The sequence below is a fragment of the Chlorocebus sabaeus genome, chromosome 20 (genome assembly GCF_047675955.1).
Source record: "Chlorocebus sabaeus isolate Y175 chromosome 20, mChlSab1.0.hap1, whole genome shotgun sequence".
Classification (NCBI taxonomy): Eukaryota; Metazoa; Chordata; class Mammalia; order Primates; family Cercopithecidae; genus Chlorocebus; species Chlorocebus sabaeus.
Genome location: NC_132923.1, coordinates 85,736,866 through 85,745,921, shown reverse-complemented (window position 1 = coordinate 85,745,921; position 9,056 = coordinate 85,736,866).

Below are 9,056 nucleotides of genomic sequence, written 5' to 3'. Positions count from 1 at the left end.
TATTAGGCCATAAAACAAGCCTCAACAAATTGAAAAAAAGTAGAAATAATGTCAAGTATCTTTTTTGACCACAATGAAATGAAACTAGAAGTCAGTAACAAGAGGAACATGAGAAACTACACAACACATGGAAATTAAACAACATGCTCCCAAATGATCAATGGGCCACTGAAGAAATTAAGAAGGAAATTAAAACACTTTGGGGGTGGAGGCAGAGCAAGATGGACAAATAGAAGACTTAATTGATTGTCCTTCCAGCAACTATCCACAACAATTGAACAATGGTTCAATCCACAATTGAACAACTATCCACACAAAAAAGCACCTTTATAAGAACCAATAATCAGATGAACAATCACAGTACTTGTTTTAAGTTCATATCACTGAAAGAGGCACTGAAGAGGTAGGAAAGCATTTTGAATTGCCAGTGCCACCCCTTCCTCATCCCCCACAGCAGTTACGTGGTGCAGAGAGAGAATCTGTGTGCTTGGAAGAGGAAAAGTGTAGTGATTGTGGGACTTTGCACTGGAACTCAGCAGAAAGCAATACCAGGCAGAACTCAGACGGAGCCCATGGAGGGAGCATTTAGACCAGCCATAGCCAGAAGAGAATTGCCCACGCCATTAGAACCATTGTCAGAACTTAAGTTCCAGCAAGCTTTGCCACCATGGGCTAAAATGTTCTAGAGCCCTAACTAAACTTGAAAGGCAGTCTAGGCCACAAGGACTGCAATTTCTCGGCAAGTCCTGCTGCTGTGCTGAGCTTGAAACTAGTGGACTTGGGGGCAAGTAACCTAGTGAGACACCAGCCAAGGCAACCAAGGCACACCCCTCTTCCATCCCCGGGCAGCACAGCTCGCAGCTACAAAAAAGACTCCTTCCCTCTGCTTGAGGAGAGGAGAGGGAAAAGTAAAATAGAGTTTGTTTTGCAACTTGAATACCAGATCAGCCACATGGGATATTGCAACAGGCAGAGTCCTGAGGCTCGCATTCCAGGCCCTAGCTTCTGGATGACATTTCTAGACACACCCTGAGCTAGAAGGGAACCCAGTTCCTGGAAGGGAAGGAACCACCCCTGGCAGAATTCATCACCTGCTGACCCAGGAGCGCTTGGGCCCTGAATAACCAGCAGCAATACCCAGGCAGTACTTGCCATGTGGGCCTTGGGTGAGACTCAGAGACATGTTGGCTTTAGGTGTAACCCAGCAAATTCACATCTGTGATGGCTATGGGGAGAGCCTTCTACTGCTAGAGAAAAGGAGAGGGAAGAGTAAAGGGGACTTGGTCTTGCAGCTTAGGTACCAGCTTGGTCACAGTGGGGTAGAGCACCAAGCAGGTTCTTGGGATCCCTGATTTCAGGCCTTAGCTCTTGGACAGCATTTCTGGACCTGCCCTGGACCACAGAGGAGCCCATTGCCCTGAAGGGAGAGTCCCAGGCTTGGCAACATGTACCACAAGTTGACTGGAGAGCCCCTGGGTCTTGAGTGAATATCAGAGGTAACCAGGCAGTACTTACCATGGGTCTAGGGTAGTGATGGTCATGGGGAGAGACTTCTCTGCTTGTGGAAAGGGGAGAGAAGAGTGGGGAAGACTTTGTCTTGTGGCCAGGGTGCCAGTTCAACTGCAGTAAAATAGAGCACCAGGCAGTTTCCTAAGGTTTCTGACTTCAGGCTCTCAGATAACATCTCTGGGCCCACCTAGGGTCAGGGGGAACTGGCTGCCCTGAAGGGAAGGTTGCAAGCCTGGCTGACTTTGCCACCTGCTGATTGTAGAGCCCTAAGGCCTTGAGTGAACATAGGTGGTAGCCAGGTAGTGATTACCACAGACTTTGGGTGAGACCCAGTACCGTGCTAACTTCAAGTTTGAACCAGCACAGTCCCAGTGGCTCTCCCAGCTGTAGGCATCTCAGCATACACAGCAATATTCCATTTGTTTGACAGAAAGTAAAGGAAGGGAACAAGAGTCTCTGCCTTGTAATCCAAAGAGTTCTTCCTGGTCTTATCCAAGACCACCAAGGCGGTACCTCTAGGAGTCTGTAAGAGCCATAGCGTTACTCAGCTTGGGGTGCCCCCTAATGCAAATATGGCTCCATGACCAAAAACTTAGATGACAACACCCAAGTCCCTTCAAATATTTGAGAAGTCTTACTAAAAAGGGCAGGTACAAACAAGCCCAGACTGCAAAGACTACAAAAAATACTTAACTCTTCAATGCTCAGACACCAACAAACATCCATAGGCATCAAGACCATCCAAGAAAATGCGACTTCACCAAACAAACTAAGGCACCAGGGACCATTCCTGGAGAGAGAGAGAGATGTGACCTTTTAGACAGAGAATTCAAAATAGCTGTCTGAGGAAATTCAATGAAATTCAAGATAATACAGAGAAGAAATTCAGAATCCTATCAGATAAATTTAACAAAGAGATTGAAAGAATAAAAAAGAATCAGGAAGAAATTCTGGAGTTGAAAATGCAATTGACATACTGAAGAATGCATCAGAGTCTTTTACCAGCAGAATTGATCAAGCAGAGGAAATAATTAGTGAGCTTGAAGATAGGCTATTTGAAAACAGACAGAGGAGACAAAAGAAAAAAGAATAAAAAAGAAAGAAGTACACCCACAAGTTTTAGAAAATATCCTCCAAAGGGCAAACCTAAGAGGTTTTAGTCTTAAAGAGGAGACAGATAGGGGTAGAAAGTTTTTTGAAATGGATAATAACAGAGAACTTCCCAAATCTAGAGAAAGATATCAATATTCAAATACAAGAAAGTTATAGAACTCCAAGCAGATTTAACCCAAAGAAGACTGCCTTAAGACATTTAATAATCAAACTCCCAAAGGTCAAGGATAGAGAAAGGATTCTAAAAGCAGCAATAGAAAAGAAAGAAATAACATGCAATGGAGTTCCAATAGGTCTGGCAGGAGACTTTTCAGTGGAAACCTTACAGGGCAGGAGAGAATGCATGACATATTTAAAGATGTGAAGGTAAAAAAAAAAAGTTTATTCTAATAATAGTATATCCCGTGAAAATGTCCTTCAGACGTGAAGGATAAAAAGACTTTCCCAGATAGACAAAAGTTGAGGGGGGATTTCATCAACACCAGACCTGTCATATAAAAAATGCTAAAAGGAGTTCTTCAATCTGAAAGAAAAGAATGTTGATGAGCAATAAGAAATCACCTGAAGGTACGAAACTCACTGGTAACAGTAAGTACACAGAAAAACACAGACTATTACCACACTGTGATTTTGGTGTGTAAACTACTAATATCTTCAGTAGAAAGACTGAAACATGAACTTATCAAAAATAGTTACTACATCAACTTTTCAAGACACAGACAGTAAAATGAGAAAAAAACAATTTGATTAAAAAAGGGCAAATGATCTGAACAGATATTTCTCAAAAGAAGACATCCAAATAGTCAATAAATATATGTTCAAATGCTCAACATTACTTATCACCAGCTATCTGCAAGGAAAAATCATAATGAACTGTCATTTCATCCCAGTAAAGATAGTTATTATAAAAAAGACAAAAAAAGCAAAGGTTGGTGAGAATGCAGAGAAAAGGGAACTCTTATATACTGTTCATTAGAATATAAACTAGTACAATCACTATGGAGAACAGAATGGAGGTTCCTCAAAAAGCTACAAATGGAACTACCACATGATCCAGCAATCCCACTACTGGGCATTTATCCGAAAGAAAGGAAATCAGGATATCAGAGTGACATCTGCACCCCTATGTTTATTGTAGCACTATTCACAATAGCCAAGATATGGAATCAACCAAGGTGTCCAGCAACAGATGAATGGATAAAGAAAATGTGGTGGCCAGGCATGGTGGCTCATGCCTATAATCCCAGCACTTTGGGAGGCTAAGGTGGGAGGATCACTTGAGGTCAGGAGTTCGAGATCAGCCTGGCCAAAATGGTGAAACGCTGTCTCTACTAAAAATACAAAAATTAGCCAGGTGTGGTGGCTGGCACTTGTAATCCCAGCTACTCGGGAGGCTGAGGCAGGAGAATTGCTTGAACCCAGGAGGCGGAGGTTGCAGTGAGCTGAGATTGTGCCATTGCACTCAGGCTAGGAGACAGAGACTCTGTCTCCAAAAAAAAGGAAATTTTTCAGCCACAAAAAGAATGAAATTCTATCATTCATAACAACATGGATAGAACTGGAGGACATTATGTTAAGTGAAATAAGCCAGGCACAGAAAGACAAAAATTGTATGTTCTTACTCATATACGGAAGTTAAAATAAAGTTGACCTCATAGAAGTAAAAAGTAGAACAGAGAATACTAGAGACTGGGAAGTTTAAGGGGAAGAGAGGATAAGGACAGATTTGTTAAAGGATACAAAATAACAGCTAGATAGGAGGAATAAATTCTAGTGTTCTATACCACTGTAGGAGAATTATAGTTTGAAATAGCTAGAAGGTGGATGCTGACTGTTCACAACACAAATAAATGATAAATTTGTGAGATGATGGTAATTACCCTAATCTGGTCACTATATATGTGTGCTAACTACCCTGATCTGGTCACTATGTATGTATGAAATATCACTATGTACCCTGTGAATACGTACAATTATTTGTCAATTTGAAAGAAAAATGTGGTGGCCAGGAGCGGTGGCTCACATCTGTAATACCAGCACTTTGAGAGGCCAAGGTGGGCAGATCACCCGAGGTCATGAGTTTGAGACCAGCCTGGTCAACATGGTGAAACCCCATCTCTACTAAAAATACAAAAAATTAGCCAGGCATGGTGGGACATGCCTGTAATCCCAGCTACTCCAGAGGCTGAGGCAGGAGAATCGCTTGAACCTGGAAGGCAGAGGTTGCAGTGAGCCAAGATCATACCACCACCACACTCTAGTCTGGGTGACAGAGAAAGATTCCATCTCAAAAAAAAAAAAAAGAGAGAGAGAGAGAGAAAGAAAAAAAATGTGATGTATATACACAAAGGAATATTATTATGTTATTAAGTCATAGAAAATAATGAAATTCTGTCATTTGCAGGAACATGATGAAACTGGGGGTCATGGTTACATGAAATAAACCCAACACAGAAATATAAATACTTCATGTTCTCACTTATATGTGGGAGCCTAAAAAGTGGATCTCTCCTAACACAGAGAAATAATAAATGTTTGAGGGGATGTTTATTCCAATTATCCTGGTTTTGTCATTATACATTGTGTGCTTGTATCAAAATATCACATGTACTCCATAAATATGTACAACAATTATGTATCCATAAAATTATAAATAAAACGGGGGATCTCATGAAGATAGTAGATTGGTGGTTACCAAAGGCCAGGAAGAGTGCGGGGAGGGAGCTGGTTAATGGATACAAACATACAGTTAGATAGGAAAAATAAAACCTGGTATTTGATAGAGCAGCAGGGTGACTGTAGTTAATATTAATCTATTATGCATTTCAAAATAACTAGAAGAGAACAATTTCAATGTTACTAGCATACAGAAAAGATATAGCTGGCTGGGCGCAGTGGCTTACGCCTGTAATCCCAGCACTTTGGGAGGCCAAGGCGGGCGGATCACGAGGTCAGGAGTTCGAGACCATCCTGGCTAACACGATGAAACTCCATCTCTATTAAATACACAAAAAATTAGCCAGGCGAGGTGGTGGGCGCCTGTAGTCCCACCTACTCAGGAGGCCAAAGCAGGAGGAATGGCGTGAACCCGAGAGGTGGAGCTTGCAGTGAGCCAAGATTGCACCACTGCACTCCAGCCTGGGTGACAGAGTGAGACCCCGTCTCAAAAAAAAAAGAAAGATATAGCCAGGTGCAGTGGCTCACATCTGTAATCCCAACATTTTGGGAAGCAGAGGCAGGAGGATCGCTTAAATCCAAGAATTCAAGACCAGCTTGGGCAACATAGTGAAATCCTGTCTCTACAAAAAAAAAATTCTTTTTTTAATTAGCTGGGTGTGGTGGTGCACACCTGTAGTCCCAGCTACTCAGGAGGCTGAGGTGGGAGGATCCTGTGAGCCTGGGTAGGAGGTCAAGGCTGCAGTGAGCTATGATCGCACCACTGCACTCCAGACTGGGTGACAGAGCAAGACTCTGTCTCAAAAAAATAAAATAAAAGATAAGATATGTATTTAAGATGATCGATATCCCAATTACCCTGATTTGATTCTATTATATCAAATTATCACATGTACCCTGTAAATACACATCTACTATGAATCAATAAAAATATAAAGTAAATATGAAAGGACATAGATCAGCTACATTGTTATCCTTGATAGAAAGAAAAAAAATAATTTCTCATAGCATTTTATTTAGGGACTATTTGGGAATAATGACCATTATTTAGGGATGTGGAAAAAGCCATCCTCAATAAAAATCTTACAGCAAATATAGTAATGTTTCTTGTCAGTTTATGCAAAAGCTGATCCAACTAATTTAAGAAGAAATTTAAGAAGGAAGGTTGAAATATCACCCTGCTTTATATAACGTTGAAATTTTCTGCAATCACTGTAACTATAAGGTTTATAACACTTTTAAATGTGGGAAGAAACGCTTTGATAGCATGAGATGTGAGAGGTCATCTGAAATTAAGGATAGTGGTAGATAGAATTGAAAGCTTGAGCAAAAAGCTGAGGTTTAGAATAACTGCAGTACATTTTGAGATCTTCGAGAATAAAATGTCAAATAAGCTGACTGCAGATGAAACCCTACTCCAAAGAGTTAAAGAAACTAACAGCAGATATTCTTGAGTTTCCTGGATGACACATAAGAAACAACTAGCTGAAAAGCTGACATTTCCTTTGCTATTAATAGTAAGAAAACAAAACTGACTAAAATCAGTTGACACCAAAATGGCCAATTAGAGTTTGCGCAGAATGAATTCGCTGACATTACAGCCTGAATTTCCACCATGTGTTTTTTATTAACTCTCCCTGAATTTGCACATGGGACCCATGAGGAAGCATGAAGAGATAAGTACACATGCCTGAGGACTTTCCAGACCTCCGTTTCCTTCCACCAATCACCTACTAATTTCAGAATGCACCCCCTGAAGTTTTCTAATAAAAATACTGCCTTGAAGCCAGCATAGGGAGACAGATTTGAGCTGGACTCCTGTCTCTTTGTTGGTTGACTTGCAATAAAAAGCTTCTTGGCTGGGGGTGGTGGCTCATGCTTCTAAATCCTAGCAGTTTTGGAGTCTGAGGTGGGAGGATCACTTGTGCTCAGGAGTTTGAGATCAACCTGGACAATATAGTGAAATCCCATCTCTACCGAAAAAATTTTTTAAAATTTAAATTAGCTGAGTGTGATGGCACATGCCTGAAGTCCCAGCTACTTGGAAGAGGGAGGCGGGAGGATCATTTGAGCCTGGCAGATTGAAGTGGAAGTGATCCATGATTGAGCCACTGCACTCCAGGCTAGGCAACAGAGGAAGACCTTATCTGGAAAAAAAAAAAAAAAAAGCATTTCTTTTTTCTTTTCTCAAAAACCCAATGTCATAGTATTTGCTGCAATCACATTGGGCAGTGAGCCTCTTTTGCTTGATAACAAAGATATACATAATTCATTGAATTCAATTTACTTTAAAAATAAGCAAGCCAGGCACATTGGTTCATGCTTGTAATCCCAGCACTTTGGCAGGCCGAGGCAGGCAGATCACCTGAGGTAAGGAGTTTGAGACCAGCCTGGCCAACATGGTGAAACCCTGTCTCTACCAAAAATACAAAAAATAGCTGGGTATGGTGGTGGGTGCCTGTAATCCCAGCTACTTGGGAGGCTGAGGCAGGAGAATCACTTGAACCCGGGAGGCAGAGATTGCAGTGAGCCAAGATCGTGCCACTGCACTCCAGCCTTGGCGACAAGAGCAAGACTTCGTCTCAAAAAAAAAAAAAAAAAAAAAAGGCAAAGCAAAATTAACAAAAAATGTTCCATAGCCTACCTGACTACTCACATAAGCAATTAGATTACGGAATATACATTTGTAGTTCATCGAGAATAAAAAGTCAAACAAGTTTGTGATGAAATATATAGTATAGTAATGGACCCATAATTTCAGAAAGCTAAAAGGTTGCCCTTTTTTTAAAAAAATGGTAGATTAAACCCCATAAGTACTGCTTTAGTGGCATGCTGTAAATCCTGATTTACTGTGTTTTCATTTTATTTGTTGAAAATATTTTTTTATTTTCCTTTGAGACTTCCTCTTTAGAGTAATGATTATTTAGAAATGTGTTATTTAGAAGTTATGACAGTTTTCAACGATTTCTCTGTCTTAGATAATGTATCATGTGCACTTGAAAAGAATATGCATTCTGCACTTGTTGGGTTGAATGTTCTATAAATGTCCATTAGATCCAGTTGACTGATGGTGGTAACATCAATATGTGGCTTCCAAGGTTTCCCTGGGGATCGTCTCCACCCCCGTCAGCCCAAAGGGAGAAAGATCATGAAGAAAACTGCGTGGAATGTTTTTATGACATCACTTCCACTCAAATTCTATTGGTTAGAACTCAGTCATATGGCTTCACCTAAAGGTATAAGAAGCTGGATCATGTAGTCTGACTTTTTGCCTGGGAAGAAGAGGAAAATATATTTAGATGAACAACCAGAAATCTCTTTCTATTCTCTGGAAGAGCTTGTATAAGATAAGAAATACTTGAATCATGGGTATACAGTAGAAATTGTAAAGTTATTGAGGCTTTCTATTCTCTTTGGGGGAAATTTTGTAACTACTGATTCAGTTTAATGGATACCGTTCCTATATGTTTTCTATTACTTCTTGAGTCACTTTTTGTTACTTTTTAGGTATACATTATTTTGTATAAGTTTTCAAATATATTAGCATAAATTCATTGAAAGTATTTATTTTAACTTCTGCTCTATCTGTAATTATGTTCTTTCTTCATTTTTAATATTATTTATTTATGCCTTCTTTTTTTTTTTTTTTTTTTTTTTGAGACGGGAGTCTTGCTCTGTTGCCCAGGCTGGAGTGCAGTGGCCGGATCTCAGCTCACTGCAAGCTCCACCTCCTGGGTTTATGCCATTCTCCTGCCTCA